Genomic DNA, 27,808 nt, shown 5'->3' with positions numbered 1-27,808 from the left:
GCCTCCCATGCAGTCAGAACAATCCTAATTCTGCCTTCTGGTAGTGAAAGGGTGAATAACTGTCTCAGGGGGAGGCAGAACGGTTTCTTCATGACTCATATGGACCATTTGGACTCAAGTGGTTTTATTTATTTTTTCGCATTAAGGAAAAAAAAATAGTCACCCACACAAAAGCTGTAGATGCCCAAAGAATCCATTTGACTGGCTGCAGTATCCATTGCTTCCCTTCTGCTCATGGAGAAGACTCAGCCTAGCTCCTAAGCAGAGGTTTCTGCACAATAAACTGTGACTCCTCCGGGGTCTTTGAGCCTAGAAGTGCCAACTGAAGGAAGACTGTGGCCCCAAATGCAGTTCTCTGAGGAGAAAAGGTTGTGAACATGTATGAGTGTGGCTTCACCACATAACCCTCTAGTTGAGGTGAGCCATCTATCTCAGTTCAACTATTATTACGTCAAGCTGAGCACAGGAAAGGCCAAAGACACCCTGCACCAATCTTTAACAATAAAGAACACTTGTGCAAGTGATTCTCACTAGGGAACAGACTCTGTGGTAATGGGTTTTCTCCAGGAATAAGGAGGAGTTTTGAATAGAAAGGTCCAGATACAATCTCGTTCTTGATGGATCTGAATCCCAAACAGTGGAGGATCTTGATCTGAGCCAAGGGGATGTCTTACATAGTCTTACTTATGAAAAGGAAGAAAGGGGTTTTCCATCAGCCCCTAGAGTTTAGGGTTGGAAGGGACTCTTCCAGTCGAATCTCCTGCACATCGTGGGCTATGGATTCTGCCCAGTTCCCCTCTGCTGAGCCTGACCATGTATGTCTGACAGTGTAGGCTCTGTCCAGGTAAGGCTTCAGTTGATTTTTGACATGAAGGAACTATCTGGACAGGCCAGATAAAAGGTGAATTTCTTTCTTTCCATTTTTCTAGAGGTAAAAGGTTGGGAGAAACACTCATGGCCTAAATCAGCAGAGACTCACTAGCCCCTGAGATAAAAGTCTGCTAAGAAAATGATTATAAACAAACAGGACTGGAACACACTGAATTGTGTTTCCACAGACATTGTTTAGTCAGATACAATCTGACTTTATGAGTCACTGCCACTTCCATTGTGCAAACAAATGGCCAAGTAGAGCTCTTGTAGAAGTGGATGCAATTCCAATGGCTTCACGGAGATGAAACCTACCTACCCCAGACTTGGATTTGCTTAGGACAGGAGAGGTGGTGTGTTGCATGGAGTTACTGGGCACCAAAGCCAGCTCAGGTCGGGTCACTGCTGCACTTGCACTGCTTCTTGTAATGCTTGTCCTCCATTGGTTCGGGTGCTTCCTGCTATAATAATTCCTATAACATGCAACTCAAATCATGGGTTACAACAGTTTAAAGGTATATCCATTACAATCTCCATCCCTGGTCGCTTTGGGCCAGATTATAGGGTTTAACATTATAATGAACTCCTCCCCTTGGTCCTAGCCTGGCTAACAACAAGGGGTTCTTGCTATAGTAATGCCCATAACATGCAACTCAAGTCCCAGGTTACAACAATTGAAAGGTATTTCCATTACAATCTCCACCCCTAGTCCCTTTGGACCAGACCATAGGGTTTAACATTGCAGTGAACTCCTCCCCTTGCCCCTGCTCCTGCTTGGACTTATCCACAGACTTCAGTCCCTTAGGGGTGCACCTGCTCCAAGTGGAGCCTTATCTATGAGCCACAGTCTCTTCAGGGGTATACCTGCTGCGGCATAGACTTATCCACAGCCACAGTCGCTTTGAGGTGCACCTATTCCAGCGTGGCCTTCTCCATGGGCCACAATGCCTTCAGAGATATACCTGCTCCAACATGGCCTTACCCACAGCCACAGTCCCTTCAGAAGTAAACCTGCTCAAACATGGCCTTACCCATGGCTGCAGTCCCTCCAGGGGTGTACCTGCTCTGTTCTGGGCTTATCCATGGCCACGCACTCTGAGGTGCTCTCCAGCACGATCTCATGCACAGCATCACAGCCACACCTGCTTCGAGGTGTACCTTCTCCAGCGTGGACTTATCCTTGACCCACAATCCCTTCAGAGGTATACCTGCTGCGGCATAGACATAACCACGGCCACAGACGCTTCACGATGTGCTTGCTCTGGTGTGGACTTATCCATGGCCACAGACACTTTGGGGCGTCCTGCTCGCACGTGGACTCATCCACAGGTCGCAGTCCCTTCAACTTGAGTTCACACTGGAGTTCCAGCCTTTCCAGTACAGCAGCACAGAAACAGCAGCAATGCCCTGGCCATCTGCCAGCCCAGGCACATCACCATTGCTGTTATCAAAATGTTCCCAGGCACAGCAGAGTAAGCTGATTAGCAGTACAGCACTACAGCAAGCAGCGAAAGCAAAAAGCAGCCACTAATGAGCACTTGACTCTAATATACAGTAAGGCAAGCAAGCCCCATGGCAAGGAGAGAAGCCTGCCAATTAATAGCTAAACAGCAATAACAGCTATAAATTTGATCTAGCACATTCCAATCAAATCTGTCGTTATCTCGAACCCTTCAAGCCCCACATTGGGTGCCAAAAAGGACTGTCGTTGTTTAACCCCAGCTGGCAACTAAGCACCACACAGCTGCTCACTCACTCCCCCCTGGCGGGATGGGGGAGAGAATCAGAAGAGTAAAAGTGAGAAAACTCGTGGGCTGAGATAAAGACAGTTTCAATAGGTAAAGCAAAAGCCGCGCACACAAGCAAAGCAAAACAAGGAATCCATTCACCACTTCCCATCGGCAGGCAGGTGTTCAGCCATCTCCAGGAAAGCAGGGCTCCATCATGCATAACGGTTACTTGGGAAGACAAACGCCATCACTCTGAATGTCCCCCCCCTTCCTTCTTCCTCCCCCAGTTTTATATGCTGAGCATGACATCCTATGGTATGGAATATCCCTTTGGTCAGCTGGGGTCAGCTGTCCCGGCTGTGTCCCCTCCCAGCTTCTTGTGCACCCCCAGCCTCCTCGCTGGTGGGGTGGTGTGAGGAGCAGCAAAGGCCTTGACTCTGAGTAAGCACTGCTCAGCAATAAGGAAAACATCTCTGCATTATCAACAGTGTTTTCAGCACAAATCTAAAACATAGCCCCATACGAGCTACTATGAAGAAAATTAACTCTATCCCAGCCCAAACCAGCACATGCACAAAACATTGATGAGTGTCCTACAAAGAAAACACTCAGCAGCATTAAATTGTTCTGTCAGATCTATGATGAGCACTCTATCAAATTTGTGCATGCTTAAAAAAATCCACTGAAAGAATGTTCCCTAACAGGTAGACAGTGCATTAATGAAAGAAAGTATTTTCCTCAAATTATGCCAGAGGAGAAATTAATTACTGGGGGAATGGGGGAAGAAAAGGATCTCCACCTTCTGCATTCTCCAAGTACTGTGCTATTTTTGCCTCTTGAAATCTAATTTCCATGAAACGTTTCTGCAGAGTGCATATTTTCTGAACATGAATTCCTTAGCCGCCTTGCTAATATAAATGCTGTAATTCCAGAATAAAGAGACAGTGCCCTGTTCCAAAGGCCTTTGACTGGGAAAGGCTGTATTTCAAAGGGAACCTACAGCTCATGCCATGGCATTGTAAGTAACCATTGCCCAAGTGGGAGGCAGATTCACAGAGGGAGGCTTAAACTCCCCGAAGGTAGGTGGTGGGGAGGGTGTATATTATCTCCAGTGGTATAGGCTTAGTTCATGCCCAGAATACAAATACAACTCCACTTTGATTTTAATGTCCCCTGCCAACTCATGCTGATGCCAGATTCTGGGGTAACATCGTGAAGAGCATTTGCTTGTAGCTGGTTTCAGTTGGTGGAGTTCACAATAATAATGACGTAACTTGCAGAGCGTTCCTAGAAGTATGTGTATGCTTTGAGCAGTGCTGCTTGAACGCTCCCTGCTTCTTCAACTCCCCTTCAATATCCTTTGTATCCCATCTGCACCACTCTCCCGACCTCCTGCCACCCGGCAGATATTAGAAAAACACTTGTGCTTTTCCCTAACCAACCTCATGTTCAGAAGAACAAGTGTTTCAGATTGGCACGCTAAGACAAGGTCAGCCCCAGTGAAACATTTGCCGGAATACCCTGTGAACACTACCCCTGGCAATGGGCTGCAGGTGAAATTCTGCCCCTGGGAAGTGGGACCCAGGCTCAGCGTCTGCTCCTGAGACCACCACGACAGTGTCACCCCCAGCAGGATCTCTGTGGCTGCTGCTGTGGGAGATACTGCCTCCCACCCCAGTGTATCTGTGGAGTGGGCTGGCTCACAGACACCCTGGCTTTGCCCTGGGAACATTGCTGCTAGGTATCTGCAGTGAAGAACAAAACTCCCAGGGGTTTTATCATTGCCACATGAAGATGGAGAGAGATGCATGGCAGAACCCTGTTTCTAGCACTTGTTTTTGGGGGGGACTTGAACTCATGATCCTGTCCCTCACCATCAGCCTGTGGTGCCATCCCATGCCTTCTGCCTTGGGAATGGAAGGGAAGCACAAGGGGACTGGTATGTGCTTGAGAAAACATCTGCTCATCACCCCGTCATCCCTCATCGTTTTAATGCAGCACTCCTGTACCTACACGAGGTTTGGGCCTGTCAGCATTAGCCAGTCTTCTCCCCACAGGCGGAAGCCCTTCTCCTGGCATGCACCATACAGCAAGGGGTATGGCGGAGGTGCCAATTTCCACAGTGGGAAAGTGAGGCAGCCCTCACTCATGCCTCAGTCTCTGAGAGCCATTGGCCAAAGGAGGGAGGAAGGAAAGCCCTCTCCATTGCTACTGCAGGAGCGAGAAGAAAACAGAATTTGGTGGTTCTTGTTCTCTGAAGTTGATATTACCCCTGGCATGAGCACCCAGCCAAAGCTCAGGGCCCTGCAGGTTGTTTCTGTTCTTAGGGGAAGCTGTGGCAGTCTTCCGCGTCTTTGATGGATCCCTGCTCATCGACTAGGGCCACAGAAATGTCTGGTTTTCCTCAACACCGTAGGACTCAAACAACAGGAGATTGCCCTCTGCCCACAGCCTTGACTGAGAAGTCCCCCACCTCTGCCATTTCTTTCAGTGCCAGGCTCCCAGCAACTTTTCAAGTGATGCTGAAGACTATCTCTGCTGCCTCTATTCCTAGTTTCTGTGGGCTTCCTGCTCTCCTCTCCCAGGCATGCAAACTCCCCTTGCTCACACTGTGCCCTGAGCGTGCCCTCCATTTTGGGCAATGAATGACCACTGTTATTTCAGCTCCTTGACTGTGAAGAGGCCTTACCCTCTCCATAAAGCTCTTGGAAGAAACATCTTATGCTCCTTATGCCAGAAGAAAATGTGAAATATTACATATATTGAATTATTGCCTCAGAGGCTCATTTACAGCCCCATTGTAACTGCACAGTGGTAACCTGGACATACATAGCAGCACGACTGTCATCATTGGTTATAATGTGCTGAACTTCGCAAACGCAGCAGTTTTCTCGCTCTCCTTGAAGCATAAACCAACAGCCTCTGCGCAGAACAAACTCGGAGGTAGCATGCATGGCTGCACCCTGGAGCGATGCCTCTTTTCTCCTTTGGGGTCAGGGGAGGGAAGACATGCAATAAAGGGAATTACCCATCCAGATTCACCTGGCCAGTGTGCCACGTACCTCAGAAGCATCCTCCCACCAGGCTGTGCCAGCAAGGTCCTACCTGGTTCCACGTCACTCCCATCCAGGATGAGTCACCAGGCCTTTTGCAGGCACGTTTCCACCCTGTCAGCCAGCCACGGCTCAGGCTCTTGTTAGCACAGAACATTCCCGGATTCACAAACAACCCTCAGCGTGCGACACCACTTCCTCTCTTCAGGAACAAATAACTCGGTGTGTGGGTTCAAAGTGGGACACTTGAAGGCTCTTCAGTGGCTCTGCACATTGCAGGACTGAGCCCGGTGGCTCTGACTCACAAGCAGGATGGTGCTCAGACAGTTGTCTTCCTCCTTTCTGGGAGGTCCCTGGCCCCACTGCAGATATCTCAGGTAGCCCTGAGGTGGGTCCTAGACCACCATAGTCTGCACACCAAAGCACGGAGGAGAAATGAAATGGGCATCAGAGTGTAAATTGAGTGGGACCCTTCTTGGAGAGGACTGCAGTGGTAGGTGGAAGAGGGAACCAGATGTCCCGAGGACACTGTCCTCACTCACAGGTCAGAGCCCTTGCTGAGAGTAGGGTCAAAGTGACAGCGAGGCCTCCATGAAACACTCATGACAACATCACTAAAGTCTTCACACGTTATGCTTTCACAGTTCAGTTTCTTGCAAACAATCCCATTTAGAGGCATAAATTGTGAAGTGCCAGGGGAAGGCCGTTGGAAAATAGGATTTTTGAATTTCAATGGACTTTCAAAGCAGACTTACTGCTCAAGACAAACTCACACCTTTCCTCCACTGAAAGTTGTATTAGAATGAAATCCAGTTGTCAGACAGGCAAGCTGGGGTGAAAATGCCCTCAAACTCAGAAACCTAGCCCTCACCCTCAAAACTACCCACAAAAGTACTTATGTTTTTCCTTTCGTTATTGTTTATCTCAGCTATTAACATTCTGCTGGTACCTCCATTAGCATATGAACTGGCCATGTCCCTTCTTTTAAATCTCTTTGCAGAAACAAAAGAAATACTCTTGCTCTTGGTAAATACAGCAGTGCAGGTGCTCCTTGCAGATAAGGTAAAAAAGCAACTTCAAACATTAGTAACAACTTATGAAGGCCACGGCTGAATTTTTAGTAGCTAAGTACCAGAAACAAGTCCTGGGATATGAGTACATATTTCATATTTGTCTTTATTCGAGCACAAAAATCCGGGTTCAGAGACAGATTAAATGATGGGATTTCTCTATTTTAAGAAAAGACGGCACCGAGGTTATGTTCAGGGCTATCGGACATGAGCATCTGGTTTGTTTCACGTTACGAGATCAAACAATATCAAGAAGATGCCCATTTTGGAGACAGCAGCTGAACTCCAGCAACTGTAGGAGGCCACTAGAGAAACAGACTCATTTCCGAAAAGGTATAAAAATGATTGCTCTGAATCACTCAACACCTCGGCCAAGGCAACAAGCTGTGGCAGGGTACAGGCATGCCACAGCCATCAGCCAAATCACACACACCCGGCGTGGAGGAGTAGCACCAAAACCACCCTGCTCCTCCATCCCACCTCCTCCTCGCCAAATAAGACAAACCACGGCATCCTCAATCTCACCGGCAGCGCTTCGCCACGTGCCGTGAGTGCTGCCGAGGTTTATTCCCACTCTGACGGCGGGTGCTGCAAGGGGCAAGCCAGACCCCGGCCCTTCGCACCTGACCTCTTCCCACAGCACCAGCATGAGTCTCCACTTCCCAAATGGTTCAGTCTCCAAGCACGGCAGGCCACACGCAGAGCTGGCAGCTCGTGCGGTCTTATCCCCCCAGGTTGGGAACCAGACAGAGGCCAGGCTTCCAGAAATGATGCTGCTGTGGAAACCTGGCTCTCAAACCCCACGTCTCTGTTTCCCAGGTCTGGGGGAAGGTGAGGGGCAGAGACGCTCGTTGGGTGGTTTGGGGGATATGAAAGTTTTGTGTGAAGACGTCTGGTTCAAAATGCCTACCTCAGGGCGACCAGGAAAGTTGTCCCATGAATGACTACAGCACTGGTTCCCATTCAGGTCCCTAAAGGCATGTGACCAGGAATTTTTAAAACTAATTAAGCTACGATTAAGTGTTTTACATTTGTGTCAGCCCCACACATTGAATTATAGTTTCCCAGATCTTTTATGTGTTCCAGTTGAATTTCTTTTTCAATATCAAAGACTGCATTCTTTTTCTTCATAATATATTTTTAAGAGTGACAAGAGATCGATAAAAACATGTAATTTAGGGATCCATAAAACCCACATAATTTAGCTTCATATACCATGCTTTAATAAAACAAGACATACCAGTCAGTTGGTTTGCACGCAGGTATATACATCTATGTCTCTGGTTTGGTTTATGTAAGGCTTTGTGCTTTTAAGCTCTGACAGCTATTTAACACTTTATTAGGAAAACTAAAATGTAATTAAAATATTGTAACGTGAGTCTCCTCTCCTCAGCTTCAATTAAAAATAACGGCCTGCCCCCACTTTTCACATGGGAGAGAAAGAAAAGGAAGCGTTAATCACTCCCTATCCCTTGCATTTTTTATGGGCATTTGTTGCAGTTAAACGAACGAGCAGCATTTCTCTACAGACTTTCCTCTATAGGCCTGGATGACTGTGACAGATAGTCAGCAACCAGCCTCAATTATAAATAACTTCTCCTTACTTAATGTGACCCTGCGTGGAAAGGGGAAAGCTGTGAAGCAGAGAGCCCCAATGCTCTCCACGGGGATCTCCTTCCCCACATAAAGGACAGAGCCACCAGCTAGACAGAGAGCTCAGAGCTGCCCGGCTGCTCCACAGTGACTCAGTGCGAAGAATCAACCAGCCACACGAATATGTCCCTCAATCGCAGCCACGGTCACACCAGGCCAGTGGAAGAAGCTAGGAGAAAACTTTCCTCCTGTAAAAGTGAGTGGCAAGCTGCTGAATCACTCTGGCAGGCAGGAGTCAGCATGTCTAGGGGAAGGGAACGCCAACGTCTCCTGGAGGGAATATTAATAATAAAAATCAAAGCAAGGACATTCAGGACTCAAAAGGATCTTTACATTTAGTAAAAAAACATTCCAAGAGTGGCTCCATGCACAAATTAATATTTCAGGAACCGTAAAACAATATTCATTTTATATTTATGATACAATATTATTCATCCACTAGGGTTTCAAAGTATTTTACAGCCGTGCACTAAGAAAGCATCTCATTTGCTGTGAAATGCAGCCACCTTGTCACGGGAGCACAGCAGCTGACAGGACTGTCTAGGGCACAAGGGAAAAAACGCTGCCATCAAGGGAATTTGACAGAGCTCAGCACTGCTGCTCCTCTTTTTTAAGTCTAGGATGAGCCTACGTGGTTGCAGGAGCTGGGCTTAGGGAGACAAGACAAGTGGAAAAATTAGGTACAGCAACCACAGTTGAATAGAGAAGTTTTAGACAAGTCCTTGTTGAAATCTGACTGGTCCAATGCAGGTAAAGAAAGATGTAATAACTTACGCAAAACAGATTTTATTGTCCTTCCTCCCAGTCAGGTCGTAGCAGAAACTAGCAAGGTCTGTCAGGAGCAACTCGTGTTTCGTAACCCGGGGCAAATCCACAGGAGCCACTACCACTGCAGCAAGCAAACCACTGGGGATCCCCTCCCTGCTGGGGCTCATCCCCTCCTCCATTTCTTCTTCTCTCCATCCCTGGCAGCCTTCCCCCAGCAGACAAAAAGGGATGCAAAGTTAACCCTTTGTTTACTGGGGACATTCAGTATTCACCAGCCTGTATGTATATCCACCCATTCCATAGATTGAATTTATGTGAACAGTCGATTTAAGCAGTAACAACCAGTAATACCCTTCAGAAGAAAAAATGCAGAATGCAACACCTCTGCTACCCAACTAAATAATCCTGTATGCATAAATATTCTTGAAATACAGAATTTGTATCAGAAGCAACAGAAGCTGAGATATGGGATGTGCTTTGTTACAGTCTGATCTAGATTAAAAGTCAAATAATGCACTCTCAGAGACAGACACAGCCCCAAATCCAATTTTCCTCTCAAAATAGAAGTACAATAAATAAAATAGGCAGCCAAAACTGTCTACATAACTCCAAGCAATGCCATGTGTTTGGTTTTTTATGTGTTTAGGTATATATATGTACATATGCATGTACATACACATGAATATGAATTTATATTTACTCAGGGACGGAGTTTGCTTTTGGTCTCTCTATGAAGATTGAGTATTTCTAAAATAACCATTAGAAATCAAGAGAGAAGGGAAAGGGAAAAAACCCTTCAATTTTCATTTGGAAAAAGCTTCTGCGTATTGATAGGGCTTCTCTTTGCTCCAAAATTCACTAGGAAAAAGAGGAAAGAAAATGTTAGCTGCAGCTTACCTAGTGCGAATCCAAGCATAATTTGGTGGAAACATGTATGTTAATGGGCATCGTGGACTGCTGATTCAGAGCATGGCAAAGAGCACAAAACCTCCTATGGCTCTTTGAAAAAATGACGACAATCAACATGGGCCACTGGAGGGTTTTCAACTGAGGTATGCAGTATTTTACACAAGTCTTTCTAGCTGCGTATGGTATCTCAGACAGCACTTGTAGCTTCTTGAGAAAGACCTCAGAGCCCCCTAGGACAGCAAGTCAGGTGCTAGGTGCTAGCACTGTTTTACAAGCCGGGGGAAGGAGGCACCGCAGAAGGACTTGCCTTGACAAAACCTCTCAGCCAGACCCTGCCAGTGCTGGGGTCAGTAACCTGCTCTCGAAAATCCTCCTCCTCCAGTCTAAGCACTGCCATGGGCTTGCTGCCCCTCTCATGCCTGAAACTGCTCCTAATTTTATGGCATTTCTTCTATCTTTAAACATATACTCAACACACGCTTTCCAAAAACGTGTCCCCCTACACCTCTCTGTACACTGAAGTATCAATCATGCAAGTGCTATGTAAATGCTTGCAGACTACAGTGGAGTATTTGGTGTAAAAATATTTAAGAGTCCAAAGGTGAGTTAGAAATATATCAGATGAGCAATCCAGGGGAAGAGGCTAATTCAACAGAGTTTAGCTGGGACTGTGCAAGCAGCAGAGAGGGACTCCAGCTGTATTTGAGCTCTCAGCAAGATTATCTATTTAGTGGTATCATATCACCCTAGCAAATTTCCATTGGCTACTCATGCCTCAAAACTTACCATTATTTCCAGCTTTCTGGGAAAAAAGTAACTTCAGTGGGTGGCAATTAACATGTACAGTAAAACTTGTATAGATAAGAAAAAGGATTGCGAGTGGTCTAGCCCATATTTTAGTCCCAGTCCCAGAACCCATGGTAAATAACAGGAACAAGCATTTTCCAGCTCAGTGCTGTGATGCTCTCTTACCTGGGTGCTTGTATTTGTCATGACGCACACATATCCAGGCACTTTCTGTAAGGTGGGTCTTTCAATTCAAACATGAAAATCTTACAAAAGCAACCCACTGCCTCTCTATTATAATAATGTTCTCTGCTAGTGAATCTAAACCAAGGACTCTGGGGACAGTGAACACCTTAATGTTCTTGGAAAGTCATTTAACATCTGTCTCTTTCTATTTAAACCCCACTGATCATCCCATGGACTTAATTTTCCCAGCCATAAAATGAGCCAACAATATCTACTTACCTGGTTTGTGGATAGAGATGTCTGCAGTAAAGGACTTGAAGAGTGAAGTAATTAATGAAAACCACCTTTCTGTCTGCCACAGGGTTCACCATCTGTGTGAGGACATAGTGTGAAGATCAAGTCGAGCAGCTGAGATATCTGATAGACTGATTTATACAGACAACGAAGTCGACCACAGGCATAAGGCCGCTGTTGAAAGGCACTGCAGGTCAATGGGACATCCACTGTGCTGTGTGGGACAAAAGGATGAGGTGGATGGGATGTGGTGGTGGGAACAGCCCCTCCCTGCAGCACCAGCACTAGGGTTTGGGAGAAGGCTTGATGCAGGGCAGGGCATGCAACGGGGAAGCGGACCAGAAGTTTATGTTGAAGGACAAGTCACTCTCCTATCTCAACACTATTAAAGCTTACACCAACATGAAAAATGTCTCCATCCCAGAGTCCCTGGTCAAGTTGCAACACAACCACCATAATCCAACCACTAAGCATCTCTCTACCCATGGCTGCTCTCGGCTGATGCCTCTTGCAGGGCAGGGATGTCTCGCTCCTGTGTCTCCCAGGGTAAGGGCAGGGAGCAGATCTGTGCTGCTCTCCTGACGATCACAGAGGCAATTAAGGACTGCCTTTCAGAGCCACAACTCAGGCAAAAATCAAGAGGCCACACTTCACTCTAAGTATCTAATTGCCTTTTCCTTCCATGGTGCTTAATCATCAGTAAATACAGGAATGAAACACTAGAAAGGACAGCTCTGACATATCCAAATAGCTCCCTGCTCTGGTGTCTGGTCAGTACACCAGTCCTTTTGCTCTTCCCTCTCCTTGTTCAAGGTGTCACCCCCTCTTTTAGAGCACAGAACCTCACACACCCTCATCCTCCACTGCCTAGAGCTGCTCCTGAGCCTGGTCCACACAGCCACCAACACAGGCGACAGCCCGCATCATTGCTAGGCTTACTGAAATCTCCCCCTCAAGCACACGATGAGTGCAGCTTAGCTAACTCATGCCCCTGCAGAGGCACCCGGTGCCATCCGCTGAGCATTTATATACTCTTCAGAGGAGGGAGAAGGCTGTGTAGGATGGGCTGGGATCACAGGTAGGTTTGGCGTGGGACTGGTCGCAGGCAGGGCCAGATGGCACCACAGGACTCATCGCAAACACAGATCCCCGCACAGACTTTCTGGTTATCCAATAAATAATTACCATGTCCCTTTAGGATGTGTATAACATGTGCCAGCCCAATTACAACACATGGAGCAGGAGGGGACGGTGCCATAAAACAGCAGCCAATAATGAAAATTAGCCCCGAGGGGGAGGCAGGGATGGCAGGACCTTAACTCTTCCTTTTCTTTTTTCCTTTCCCTATGTTTAGTTCCTTTCACTTTCTCTCCCTCAGCTTCTTTTGTTGTTTTTTCAATCATTGCACAACTTTTTCACAATCAAATATTTTCAGTGTTTTTGGTTCTTGATGGGTGCAGGCTTCTCCTTCTGCCAGGCAGGGACAGAAATGCTCAAGGGCAGAAGCGCTGCCCCTTTCAAGCCGGTCACCCATGAACGCAGCTCCACATGACCTGCAAGCTTTACGAACGCAGCCCCATCTTGGAGAGTAATGCTCTTGTAAGGCCGCTTATGGTAATAGAAACTCAGCATTCGCTATGAATAATCACAGATTTTATTTATAGTGACAAAACGAGAGGGCCTTTTATGCAATATTCACTCAGGTTACCGAGGTCAATAGCAGCCTAGTCATAGTGACTCATACTGTGGAATTAAATATTTTAAACATAGCACAGTTATAGTCTGAGCCTGGCTTGCCTTCAGTAACTGCCTTGATCTCATTTTCCTCCTTCGCTCCCCGAAACAGACTAGAGAATTCAAAGTATCCCATGCGATACAGCACCTGGTTCTCCTTATCCTGTGTCAGACATGAGACGGTGATCAAAGACACAGAAAGGGGTGCTCACGCTGTCTTTTGGAAGAGTTTTGCCTAGTGATCTGTAGGAAACGGGGGCATGTGTGTAGGATGGGGCACCCCAGAGGCTCCCAGCTGTGGTGCAAGGACACCATCCTTGCAGGGTCAGATTGTTGTTGCTCTTACAGTAAGGTCACTTGAGAACCCAAGTAGCTGAGCGAATCATGCAAGGTCGTTGAGAAAACCAAATAGAAGAGCTGGGGACAGAGTTTTAAAGTCCTGAGTGCAAGGCCCTACCAGGAAATTGCCTGCAAGTTTTCACAGTTCAGACGACTGAAGGGAAAGCGATGCTTGCTGAAGCCTTTTGCCCTCCCTTGACATGCAACGAAGGACCTGTGCACAGGTGTGAAGGTCCAGGCACAGGTCCTGCTGTCCCAGTGTAGCTTCAAAGGAGATGTGCTAAAGCATCCCCCACTGGAGGTGCAAGTTGGTACAAGGGCTACCCTGAAGCGAAGGCTGGAATAAAAGCATCAGAGAAACAGCACCATTTGGGCTGGAAGGCTTTCCTCACCTGGGACCTGAGAGTTCTGCTGTGAAAAGCTCAGGCCAGTCATCAGAGAGGATTTGAGCTCTGTACGGTCAAAACCCCTAAAAGCAACTGCAGTGAACTGCTGTGCACCAGTGTGTCCCCAGTCCTGGGAAGACCCACCCAGCCTTGCCCACTAGGTAGGAACAGAGCAGAACCACTGCACAAATCCACCAGAAATGACGGGAAAGAAGGAATGTAAGGGGGACACAGTTTTTTTTGTTATAAATTGCCTTCTCTATAGGCTTTCATGGAAGGATAAACTCTCTTATTTTTTACCTTATGGGGTCAACCTTGGCTCTCCCTGAATACATGGACCCAAACTACGGGCCTGAAACACTTTACAAGTCAGGGCAAACTGGGAACGACCCTGCTGGAGGCTGCAGCACCTTGACCACAGGAAGGCGGGGGTATTGATTGACCCCTGCGCTGCCAGCACACCGACCGCACTCTGGCTCAACAGGTACCAGGGCAGAAAGTTCAGTGGCCGCGTCAGCCCTGGGAGGCGACGTGTGCTCTGCAAGTGGTTTTTAAATATGCCATTCAAAAGGCTTCCTGAGACCACACAGCATGCAAGCTGCGACCATTTTTCACACAAACGTATTTTCATGGTGTCTTTTATTTTTCCCCCCCAGCAAAACTGGCCAGAAGAGAAACTACACTGAGACAAGGACTAAATTGCTCTGATTCAAGTCTTTCCCATTTGGAAGGGGCATTATTGGAACAATGGATATAATAAAGTGATGCTTGTTTACATGACTTTTCCATTAGCAGAGGAGAATTTGTGGGAGGTGTAAACTTTTCCAGACGTTCAATTTGGGCTGTTTAATGAAACATTTTAACTAAAGCATCAGGGTATAAAAGAGTGATTTACCACAGCTTATTGCTTAGTTACAGTAGAGGAGAACATTTTAAGTAAGTGCGAGTGAGAGCCTACAGTCTCTTTCTACACATCACAGTACTCAACAGCACATGCAATCTTCTCTGCGTTACTATCCAGTTACAAACCCAGACCACAGTCACTATTTCCAGGAGGTCCACGACAGCCCCACTAAGTCTGCTCAGGGAAGGAAAGGCTTCACTCAGCAGTCTCTAGTTACAGGGTGCGGTCCTTCAAGGGCAGCAGTGTCCATCTTGGCGAAGGCTTCACTGCTATGTGTCACATAGCATCTTTGGCCTGAGCAATGGAACCTCTTTTACTAAAAAACCCCCAAATGTTCAGCTAAAACTGAGGTAATCTCTTCCCTCTCCAGCAGAGCCACTTCTCCAGCAGGGAGGTGCAAAAGGACTATCCGTTTACTCTGCAACCAAAACGTTGTTTACCTCTGAAGGAGCAACAACTCCCTACAGCGGCCCCGATGTGGCCAAAGTGGCGTGAAAACAAAACTTTGGTGTAAAACGTGAACAACAACCTGTCACCCACCATCCGGGGACTCAAAGGGATTTATTGTGCTCTCTTCTGTCCAGCCAAACCTGTTTGGCTGCTGAGTAAAGACAGCTTTTTGCATTTTTTGGATGGATGTGATAGCAGGAAACAGCTCTCTCCTGCAGCAATAACGGTCATCTTACCAGGCATGACTGCTCTCATTGTAGGAAAGGATGCATAAAGCAGGAGGAACTTGTAGTTCACCATATCGATAAACCTGTTGACAAGCCCGCATGCTCTAGAGGAGCCCAGTGCAAATGGAAAAGGAGGCTGGAGTTGGTCAGGATGCTCCCCTAATGGTCTGAGTATCAGAAAGCACTGATAGCCACCACGCTGCCACGTGGAAGCATCACTTGCTCTAAGTTGGTTATTGATCCTTCATATAGCTGCTTCTTGTGTAATTAAGTCTCTAGAGAGGATAGGGGAGAAAAATAACTTAGGAAACAGAAAGTATCAATAGCTGCAGCTGAGGTTCTGAAGAGTTTTATGGATTCAGGATGCTGGAACAAGCACCACAAGCTTCCCTAGTAGAGAAATTACTTTCTTACACAAAAAACCACCTGGGAGTCAGATTATGGTAACTGCCACTTCAAATGGAGTTATAAAAGGCAGGAATTTGTGCCCCAGAGTTTAGCCTTTGGACATATCTTTATAAATAACAAGTTCTGCTGGGGATATACTGGATACAGCAGCCCATGGCTAGTCCTGCTCTCCCGGAAAGGGCAAAGGTGCTCTGCTCTAGCACTAACACACGTTTCAGACCCTCTGAGCAAAAGTTCTGGGGCCTCTCTCAGTTTCCCACTACTGTAACTCACTTCTAATAATGAACTTGCACTGCATCATCACCAGGCTGAAAAAGTGTGCGTTTCTATCCTAAAAGCCCCTGCTCTTCCACACCAGTAGGCCAGCAGCACTAATAGCTGCCATTAGCTAATAGCACTTGGAGCATCTTTATGGGTCAGCTGTGAGTTTGTGCATGACATCCATACATGACATGAGGAAAGGAGCTCCCTGTACATGAAATTTAAAAAAAAAAAAAAAAAAGTGAAAAAGAAAACAACACTGGAGGGAAGCCAAATACGAGAAATACAAGTGATTAGATGACACCAACGTGGCCAATGCAGTTCTCACAATTTTGAAGGATGCGGTGACCCCACAGTTCTTACGTTTGGCATTAAAAACCAGAGAAACTCTGCCACAGGAAAATATCTTAAATGAAGTACAATGTCCTCAGAGTAAATGTATGAATAGCTTGATTTGTCCTGATGGATGGATAGACATTGTCACAGTTCACTTCATCTGACAGGACCAAGACTCATACACGGTACAAATTGATTCAGAAAAGAGAAGACTGCCACGTGCTATTACTGCTACATTTGATCTTAATAACTATGTACTATAAACAGATTTTGGTGCATGGCTGCTTCCAGGGAAAAAATGAAGAGAAACCCAGCAAGAATCAAAAACTCTCCTAGGCATGCTCCCCTTGACTTTGAAGGGTGGGAAGAATCAAGTTAAATCTTGTCCTGCTTTCCCCCTTTTGTCCTCTCCATCCACCCCATCATCACTGCACTTTGTGCTCCTAAAGGATTTGCTGAAGGCAAGGGAAGAAAGAAACTCAATCTGTGCTGCGTGTGGCTTCCTGATGTTGAATCCAAACACTCTTACAGCTGTTAATTCTGCTGCTGCTGCCCTGTTTAGAGGAGAAATTCTGGTTTTGTTTATCCTGCTGTCATGCAAGACAAGCAGGGCTTTAGGATTCCTGTACGCTCCGGCCACTTGTCACAGTTTCATTGCCTGGACATACAGAATGGCTGCATCTCCGAGGAAGGGGAATTTAAATAAGAGGTATCACTGAAGAGTAAATGCAAAGCAGTTAACCCTTCTCTTGAATACAAAATTTTAAAAAAAGGAAAATAGGCAGTGGTAATGTGGACATTACCGTGGTGTAATGTCGGTGTAATGTAGCACGGAGGTGACATCCTCCGTTCCCTCACCCACTGCACAGCACAGTGAAGGCTGGACAAAACATTCCCCAAGTTCTGCAGCTGGTGACGCCGGCTCACTGCTGGGAGACACTCCACCAGCTCAGGAGAAGCATACAGCCTGGCACGCGGAGCCCTGCCCTGTGTCCAAGGATAAAGGACTCTGTCCCTGGCCCTGCCCAGCACTTGCAATGCAAGGTGATCCTGGATGCGTCACTGCCTGTCCCTTCGCCAGCAGTAGAGCAGCCTCCCATGTAGAATGGGGGGAAAAAAGACATATTTGTTTACGTGTGATCAGTCACTGAATAGATTTGCCTTTTTTTTTTTTTTCCCCATGAATAGCTCTTATTCCTTCTTGGGCACTTCCTGCCAATGAGAGCAGAGGAGAAGGGAAACGATATAATCCGGATGTTAGCAAAAGTCACCCTTTGCAATCAGAAAAACCCTAAACTTCTTCCTTTTCCTTTTTCTTCCTTTTCTCTTCTAAAGCAAACAATCAAACGCAATCCACCAGGGAGAGTGATTCATCATAAAATCTCTCTGTCTAATCAGCAAGCCCCGAAAGATTTTTGTCTTCTTATAATTACATGGAGCACAGAAGTTTTAAGCAGCGCTCCTTCCCAGCGTAAATGAACCAGGCGAGAAATCCCTTGGAGTCCCACAGCCCCTTATCTGATGGGCAGCCTCATTCCTTGGTCACAAAGCAGAAGTTAAAACTGGTTTCATTACTGTCAAGGGCAACCGGTCTGATACCAGATTATCACACTTCTTCCCACCTCCTTCTCCTCATCCCAGCACTTGCGGGCATAGGCACATGCGTGCTCGCACACACTTAGCCCAATTTCCTTATCCGTGTGGCATATCGCTGCCGGATTTTGACAGCTATACAGGTAGAGGCTGTGAGCTGGGTATCTTTATTGAGAAAAATATTTAGCTGTAGCGCAGCAAGCTAGAAGGCGAGGGAATTAGAAGGACATAATGAAGAGAGCAACAGCAAATGAAAAGATGGAGTGGATAAGTAAAGAAGAAAGAGCCTTTAACAAAAACGTACAACAAACAGAGGAATGCAAAAGATTGTTTCTATGGCAATGTAAGTAAGACTGCAAAACTGCTGTCTGCAAGCAAATGTATTTAAAATGAAGCATGAGGTAACTGAGGTAACAGAGTCTGTGTCACTAATGGCAAAGCAATTTAGCAGCATTGAGCCTCCAGCATCCCCCACCCCTTCACCACCAGTTGCAACGTGAGAGCACTGCCCCAGATTTTGGTGTCGGGGACTTTCTGCGGGGGGTAGTGTCCCTGCTCAGTGGCCAAGGAGCACCGCTCGGCTTGCAGGGCTGTCCCTTCCCACTGGCACACGGCCACCCAATGCAGGAGGCCCCAGGGAGCACAGCGGCCGATCCTTATTGGGAAAAGCCACACTGCCCTTCTCCCGCTTCCCCCCAGCACCGCCCTGGAGGCCCCCACGGCCCCCAACCACACGGGGGTACTGGAGTGTCAACATGGCAGCTTCAGCCAGGCCCATCTGCCCTCCCTCCCCACCGACTCCATCCACCGTACGGGACGGGGCCAGCCTCCAAGTGGGACTTGGGCTCCTCTCGGGACTGACTGTTGGCCTCCCGGCAGATGACAGATCTTTGGCACGAAGGTGTGAATGTGGGGAGGGGACCTGCAAAGGGGTCACCTAGACTGAGGTGAGGGAAAGAGCTGCCATACCCCCTTTCAGAAGCCTTCTGAAGCAGACACCTTAAAAAGAGGCAGGGACAGGACGGGGTTTGCCTGCCTCAGTCAGTGCTGAACCAGGGACATCACGGGAAGGCAGTGATGCTCGTGGTGGGGTTTCTCAGGCAGATGAGGCACTGAGGTGGCTGTAGGAACAGACAAGAGCTTGGCTCAAAGCAGGTCCTGTGCACGTCATGTAACTACTCCTGTTGATGCCTTCACTGCAGCACCAGCCAAGGCAAGGCAAGGCACAGGAAACATGCACTCCTCACATGTAAACCAGGCTCATGGCTTCATCCAGCCACGCTGCCTTGAATGCTACCTTCCTGCACAGTTTTTGGCAATCTTAAAAATTGAGCATGTTAGACACACACTGAAACACCGGCTGAGCTCCTCTATTTCTGCTGCTGCGTCCTGTCTCAGCCAGACTGCTGCCTGCACCTTGCCTCCAGGGCCAGGGAGCCTTTCTGGAAAGGGGTGGCGTGCCAGGGCAGGCAAGGACAGGCACTTGAGCTAGCCCCTCTACAGACACGAGCTGCCTCCCCTCTCACGACACCGGTGTCATCAGCTCACCAGCACCCTGTTGAGCCCTCCCCTCAGCTTGCCTTAGATCGGTGACAAGAGCTTGTTAAGACCTTGAAGCTGTGTGCATAATATACTGTAAAATAAAACATGTTACTTTGTATGTGGTAAATTAGAATGTATGTGGTAAATTAGAATGAATTTTTGGGTAAAATAGACTGAAATAAAAGCTTAAAATAGAGGGGAAATTAACTCAAATACAGCTACCTGGCTGATGAGCCTGTTTCTAATTTGCAGCAAGGAAGGCGAGATTATTAAAAAAGAAATCAGCATTTCCTCCGCATGACCTCTCTCAGAGACCCTGGCTGCTCTCTCCTTGAGACGTACAAGACCTTCCTTTCCAAACCAGGACTCAAATGAGAAACTGTCCAGGCACCTACCACTATGCGGAGGCAGGTGGCCAGCTGCCAGCAGCCCAGGCTCTCCCCCCGTGGGAGACCAGCCCCTCTCGCTCACCCCTAGCAAGCCGTCTGCGTTATACCAATGTTAGAAGCAACAGGCCAAAGATGACAGGTACAATTGTCTAAATTAAATGTTGCTGAGTGGCTGTCAAGTAAAGGGCTCGTGGCAAAGTGTAAGATGTAAATTTAAGTGCAAAGAGATTGCTTCAACATACGTTCTTATCAGTTTTGCTGTTAGATGCCCTTCTTTCAGGTATGCGGCATTTCAGTTCCCTAAACTCTATTATGCCCTATTTACTTCCATTTTCTGAACTGTAAAAGCTGTAACCTAGCACCTCAGGCACTGGGCTGAGGCTTTGGAGAGTTCGGTCTGGCTTGTCACTGCACATGCAGCCATGGCAATGCCTTTATTGAAAAACCAGGGATAATACATCCATGCTGCAACTAAATCCAGGTTATAAGAGCCTCCTATGAGGGTCTGTTGAGTGCTGAGGGCTTATGCTGCTACATGTATTGCCTTTGAATCAAACTCAGCTTTTTTTTTTTTTTTTAACGTAAACCAGCTTATTTACTCTTAGTGCTCTTATTTGCACTATGCCACTGCCATTTATCGAAATGCAGTTGGTGTCAGCTATATTTCTCTGCTGTCAAGCTGAGCAAGATAGCAGTGAATGAGGCCCTTTCCCTTTAATTAGCCACCTTTGTTCCCCCAAAAAGCTGTATCTGGACATGGTTTCTACTATACTAACCAAGTGGTACAGAGCCTTCTCACTGCAGCCCCTCTCTCCGAGATGTTGCATGAACACCACTTAGTTGTTTAATTCTGGCTGTCCCCTTTCTGCTAGTTACGGGAGCATGCCCATGACCAGAAACGAATTATGTATGCAAGGAAGGGAGGCCACGCTGGTGCCTGAAACACTCTCAGGTTGTGATACCTGCTTTTATTTCTCAGTGATCCAGACTTCGCTTCACCCGTACTCTTCCCTCCCGCCTCACAAGACAAAGCTACCCTCAGCCTGCTGCTAGGATGGGCTGAAAGACACCTTTCCTGTTTACAACAAACACCCCAAATTCTCTCTTTTCCTCTCCCCTTCAAGTTCAGGGTTTGTTTTGGTGGTTGGGTTTGGGGTTTTTTTTGTAAAAATGGTCCTTGTGGAAGCAGCCTGCCTGACAGCCCTGCTGGCTAAAATCTGCTGTTTATCCACAGAGCAGGAATGTTTTGTGCTGCCGAAGCTTTCTTATTCTCATCACCTACATGCTGCTAGTCTGCTTTGAAGAAGCACCTCTAGGGGTGAAAGCATACTTCTGTCTCTAAGCTAAATTCAATCCCTGATCTCTTTGCAGAGACTAACAACAAGGGAGACATTTGGCATGATTGATGGGAGCCAAATGAATAATTCATGGCAGATCATTTATTTTGATGAATTTTAGCCTCTTCTTCTGTTTGCAAATTGTCTGCAAGTAGCTTATGAACATCTCAAATGTATATGGGATTTGAAATTAACTGCTGGATACTTTCCGCAAATAACTGCTAGCCTGTAGATTGCTCACGATCCATTCAGCAGAAGCATTTGAAATTTCAAATTCTAGCCACGTCAATTAGCTTTGATTGCTCTCGTGAGCCAGAAGCTCATCTACGATGCTGGTGTAAATGCAGAGGAACTCCACAGACTGCGCTGGGGCATGACTCCAGGTTGACTTTGGTGTTACCAGCCTCAGAATCTGCCCAGAAAACATTTCTGTTCTCTAAGCAGGTAGGTAACATTTAAAATCAGGTGTCCTCAGTGACCAGGAGAGGAGAAAGTAAAACAAAATAATTTTATATTTACATTTATTTTCCATGAATCATAAAATGTTTTGTTCCAGTAACTCTCCCTGCCAGTAAACACCCATGTCTTTAACGTGCCTGGCTATCAGTCAGAAACCTGTCATTTCTTACCTGATGCATTTCCCATCAGTTACCATGACATTCCCCCTTCTAGAAATCCATTAAATGACTTTGCTAAAGCAAATGCAGGACCAGACTCACCATCAGGCTGCCTCAGCTCCACACCAGCGTTGCCCCACTGAAGTCAGCAGTGTAAAACTGGTGGGATACAACAGAGGACTGTAACAGGGGGAAGTAACTTTTGTTTTGCTATTTTAACAACAGTCTCGTAGTAAAGCAGACCAAGAGAGGGCTTCAGTTGATGGGATGCTATTTTTGGGAACGAGAAGAAGGATCTCTCATTGAACTGGATAAATCTGGATACATGCCTATTTAGCAAACGCTTAAGTGATATTCGTCTGAGCCTAGCAGTCCTTGTGCTGAATTCCTGCTGGCTTTTTAGGGACCATCACGTCTATTTTACACAAGGTCATAAACGGCCAAGCAGCTGGTAGAGCCTGTCAGAGCCTGTCATGGTATTTGTGTGGAGTACATCCAAACAAATGCCCCAGCAGTGAAAGGCCAAGTCACTGGCCCCCAGACCCACAGTTGTCAGCTAAGCGGGCAGATAAGAGTCTGTCTTAACTTAAAGCTGAAAATCTGACTGAAAATCCTCTCTGATCAGGTTCTCTGGCTTCAGCAAGACCCCAGCTGCTCAAAAGTCAAGACACACTATTGCAAACACCAAGACACAACCCATCTGAGCTCTGAGTGACAGCTGGATATTGGTTTTCTCCGAACTACTCTGGCTGCAAACAACCCACAGCACAGCAAGGGGAACGGGGAACTCTTCATCAGTGTGAACTAGCAGCTGATGCTGTTCCTTCTTTACCTTTCCACACCTCTGCCCATGAAACCCCCGATATCAGACCTGCTGCCAGTCTCCCAGCACTTTTTCCATTTGCCACGGCCATGCTTTGCCAGGCCTGCTGCGTCATACTTGTTTTCTCACTCCGGTCCTATTGCATCAGAAACCCTGAGACAGAGGAGGAGGCAGGATGACAAACACGAGCACCCTTTGCTGCAACGCCAACAGAGGCGGAGGAAGGTGCCGTGCCAGGGTGGGGGGTGGCATTTCCTCGGGGCAGAGCGTAAATTATGTGGCACTCCCAGCCCACCCCACATTTGTGGCAGCCTTTTACTGAAATACTTGTAAGCTTGTCATTGCTGAAGTCTTTTTGGCAGCCGAGTCTTAAATATAGACTCTAATCACAACTGCACATGTTGTACAATCAGCCTAAAAACTGATTAACTTTTATATAAGCTTATGTTCAAGGGGCAATTCAAGATGTGGGAGCTGGCACCAGCTCAGGGTCTGAGTCTGTGTCTCTCTGCCATGCATACCATAAAAACAGTGTATGGCATACTTAAAGAGAACCAAATTATATATAATGGGAAATTAAGAGGAAGAACCATGGAACAGCCTTCATAAATTAGGCGGACCATCAGGCTATATTACATATACATGTATATATAATCCAATGGAATGAACTGCTGTGAAAATGCTTATTTTACTGAAGAGTCTTCACATGTTTTATTATTCAGTAGTTTTATTTCATCAGCAGGGAGGGTTTCATTTCATTTTGAGAAAAGTACAGGAGGGAAAAATAAACTACTCCAGCTCCTATCATTTCTGTAGGAGGAAAGGGATGGTGTGGGAGAAGGAGGTATTTGTCAGTGTACGTATCCAAACCCGTCACTGAGGTACCCTGTGAGTTCAGTTCAAACACCTGATGGTAGATGTCCGTAACACAGCTAATGTCATTCGGGAAAGCAATCATACCTCAGGACATAAGCTGATCTACAGCTGAGGTCCAAGCAAAAGAATTCCCCTCTGGAACTGAACTCCAGAGAAGTCTACACCTTTGCTTGAAAGATTCAGCACTCACCATGCTGGGAGGCACAGTTTTTGACTTGATGGCCCTTTGATCTCTTCTGCTCCTTTAATTGCACACCATGAGTTTCTGAGCAACTGGACATTATTTTCCATGCAATCCTCCCTACAAAAATAATCCCTTTATTGGTCCATGGTCCCCACTGGTCATATTTCACATCCCAAGTCCCCAGTGCTTCTCACTGACTCCTGATGCACTGAAAGCGAACTGTAAAGCAGCTAGTGTTTGAACAGCTGCCAGGAAGCGCTCCTACTTGCAGGGCTACTGGCTTGCTTTCCCAGGCAGTGGGTGCTTCATCTTTAAAATCAATCTGATGCATTGGCACAAGCCCAGGGAGTGTTAGTCCATCTGCTGCCTAACTTTCCCAGTTTGTTTGCAGAGGTTTGCTGTCAGCTGTTCAAATCCCTCTTTTTTCCCCTCCAAGGAATTTCCTTTCTTTTTCCCCCCTACCCTCCGCCAGGATCCCAATAATCCCCACTTTACTTTCTCTCTCTTAATCAGCCTCCAGAAAGCCATGGAAAGAAGCTTAGGAGCACACAGTGCAATTAACACTGCTTCTCATTTAGCTGGCATGGCGAGCACTATACAATGGGGTAGGTGAGGTGGGAGAAGCTCAGGTTTCCATGACAGTTTGGCACAGTCAGTCCCCAAGCCGAACACCATTTCTCTGTGGGGCTAGAGAATAGCATCCTACTTCCCACACTTCCCTCCCGGCTGTTGCAGTCAACAGCAGACTGCAAATCACTCCTGGTAAGAGACCAGTAGAAGACCCCACCAGTCACCTGCTGCCTGGTGGTGGTCTCAGCTGAACTTCCACTGCTTTGGTTCTTGTACCAGAAGTACTGCTACTGCAGTGAGCAAGGAGGTCAGGGACTGTGGGGAAGATAATGCTGCTGGTGGCCACAGTAACACGTTCTGTGGCCGCTAGCTGCCCGTCTGAGGGGACGTGCTTTTCGCAGCCCCAGTGAGTGCCTGGAGTCCCCTGGGGAGGGGCTGAACACCTTCCCTGGGACAGGAGGAGAGATGGGGTAAGCTTTACCGGCATCCAGTTTCTCTCCCTCCGCGCCCCCCCCCCCCCCCATGCTTGTGGCCACGCTGTACGACACAGTGCTTTGGTCCCGATTTGCAGTGCTCCTGCTGCTCCAGCCCTGAACAAAGACGGCCATTCAGCCCAGACCACGCAGCGGTTTAATGCTACAGATGAACATCTACCATTGTTGCCAGCACTGCAGCCCAGAGAAATTAAATGCAAATTGCCTTTGTTCCTGAGCACAGACCCCCATTTCTTCAGCCCCAGGAGCCTAACAAACACCCTCTGTGCTCCCCATTTGTTCTCTGTGTATCACCTGCTTGTCAGCTAATACCCGGCTAGGCTGTGGGATTTAGCCTTGGGCACAGCCTGCTCATGTGCAACAGCATACAGATAATCTTTTAGGGCTGTAGCTACACATATATCTTGTACAGTGGGATGTGTTTCAAAATAAAAACATCAAAGATCAGTCAGCGGGTCAGCAGGCAACACAGCTAAGACGCAGCAGGTTTCCTGCTCATAAGGGAAAGGCATCACTGCTTCGAAGCCTGGCCATCCACAATTCCTCCACAGCTGGGGCAACAGCAATACCGTGCCTCCAAACCTCGACGCAAGAAATCCTACTTCTCCTGCCATTGTCCCTTGTATCCAGGACTAAGAGGATAAAACTTAGCCAATGAAAGTCAGGCTTGAGATCAAAGAAAAATTTCCATGACATTAATCTTTAAAGGTAGGAAATAACTTCCCGAGGATACTGAGAAAGCTCCATTGTTTGGAATGCTTAATCCTATGACAGAAGAAAACAAATAGCATGAAAAAACCCAGCTTTTTGACAGTACAGGTGACACACACCATATAATTTAATGAGCCTGGTTTGCCAAGACACTTCTAACATACCAGAGGCACCCATCCTGTGAGGCCCCTGAATACACAAACCCCTGGACCCCCCCAGAGCTCCACTATGATCAACTGGATTTCCTGCAAACACAGTCTGAACCCCTGCCTACTGCAGCTCTGTCTCCTTCTTGTGGCTGGATCACAAATACTACTGAGACAGTTCAGTCTCATGATAACAAAGATGGGCCCCTCAGCTCACAGTTCAGATACCTGATTAGTTGCTACAGCTCAAGAAGACACAGCTTATCTGCCAAGCTGCAGTGGCAGACTGCATACACACTTAGCCTATCACAAAAGTGAGATAAAAATGTATTTGCTTAAATCTTTTTCATTGCGGCTTATGCAAATACACTTTACTTCATGTTTGGTCACAGTGCACTTGCCTGCCTGAGCCCCCAGTGCATAGCAGGTTGTGCTTTTAGATCCACAAATCCCAGGTTCAAGCCTAGATGATGATGATGCCTAAGGCCCTGACGTTATATCAACACAGGACACAAGATCTGCACAGAGCTGACAGCAAGACTAAAGTTTGTATTTTATATCAGGCTTATCACCATGGTATCTGATCAGCTCTATCCACTACCAGCCATGACTTACCTCTGTAAAGCAACAACATTCAGGTCAATAGCTTTGCAATTTGTAAGCAATGAGGCAGACAAATCTCTGATTTAGAATAGATAAACCTCCAATTGGCTAATGCATAAAAGGAGAAGCTTTATTTAAAATAGCCAAGTATGGGTTTCCCCCCCCCCCCCCCATTTAGAAATCTTCATCATCTGCACATTAGCTCACTAGCTTCCTCAAACACACACAGATATTTGCTCTCCCAACGCACTGAGGGAAAACTCCATTTCCATGAGTCAGTTCCTGGTAGAGAGCTGGATAGTCTTCTGCCAAGAGGAAATGATTAAAGCCACAAATCAGCCAAAACCACATGGCAACAAAACATTGGGGTTCCCCTCCCTCCCTGTAACAACACGGCAGGGTTCTTGCAGATGTTGAGAATCTTTCCTTGGCCCACAAAATGCAGATTAGCCCATCTGATCAGTTCTTAGCTGTGGAAATACCCAACCCAAGGCAGGAGGAGCAAAAGGATCAACACAGTAGCATGGCTCCATGCAGCTGGCACATAAAAGAAAAGCAGTCATCAGACTGACAAGTGTCAGGGCTTATGATTTTCATGCTGTTGCAGAAGACCCCTGGAAACTGTTGTCACCAGAATCAGAGAAAGAGAAGGCATTTCAGAAGATGTGCATTGAAAACAAGAGCTGAAAAAAATTGAAACATTTAGAGCAGGTGAAGCTGCTCAGTGATCCGCTATAGAGGCTGGCTTCCCCTCAAGTGGTCTTACGCACCACATTCATTTCTCAGACCAGTTTAACATCTCAGAAGCTTCAGAGTTATGGACATAGTCACCACATCTTACTGGGGGAATATTGCACACTCAATACTGAGCTGCAGCTTTGCTTTTCTTTAACAATCACAATAATAGCCTGCATTTCTGGAACCTAAGGAATGTTGTACAGCAGGCAAAAACTATTTCTGTAATCACTACACAAACAGAGGAAGTGCATGAAGGGGTGAAATACTGCAGATGCTGGGATACAGCACTTAGCAAGGAGGATAAGCAGCCTGACAGAGTTGACCCTGCCCAGCACTGAGGATTAGGACCTGGGCAAGATGAAGGCTCATGAGCCTAGGTATCCACAAAAGCTGAGCACAAAGCCACCACAACCTTTGATCAGTCAAAGAGCAGCAGAAGACATTACCTTTAACAAAGGCTACAACATAAGAAGCCCACACTTACCACATCCCAGCTTATGCTGCCATTGCTAACAGGCCACAGTTGGGTAGGGCTCACATCCAGTGTTAACACCTTGACAGGGAAGAGTAGCATGTCCTGCGGGAATCCAAGGCAAGGAGAATGGAACCACCCACACTGTAACACATGCCACATACTCTTCAAGACCTGCTTTTCAAAGCTCTGGAAATCCACCACTCCAGCTAACATCTATCAGCTGCAAGAAATTAGTCTCATGGTGGCCTTGCCCACTTGCAGACTACATTGGCTCCAAAAGAAAAGGAAGAAGGGGCTACCATGGTAGTGCTTTTTTGTCTTAACCTGTCCTGTTCCACACTGCAAT

At 46.9% G+C, this 27,808-nt stretch overlaps 1 long non-coding RNA gene across 1 annotated transcript; it reads right to left on the bottom strand.

Moving 5' to 3' along the window:
* Window positions 1-8,176: 8,176 nt before the first annotated feature.
* LOC127015213 (uncharacterized) lies at window positions 8,177-27,524 on the bottom strand. Its single transcript, XR_007766300.1, has 4 exons — window positions 27,472-27,524; window positions 11,305-11,396; window positions 9,151-9,349; window positions 8,177-8,646 (listed from the first exon to the last, which is right to left on the bottom strand). It is a non-coding gene; the product is annotated as an uncharacterized LOC127015213 (long non-coding RNA).
* Window positions 27,525-27,808: the final 284 nt, after the last annotated feature.

This window comes from Gymnogyps californianus, chromosome 3, assembly GCF_018139145.2.
Source record: "Gymnogyps californianus isolate 813 chromosome 3, ASM1813914v2, whole genome shotgun sequence".
NCBI lineage: Eukaryota > Metazoa > Chordata > Aves > Accipitriformes > Cathartidae > Gymnogyps > Gymnogyps californianus.
Note: the sequence above shows the minus strand (reverse complement) of the source record. Positions and strands in the feature narration are given on the sequence as shown.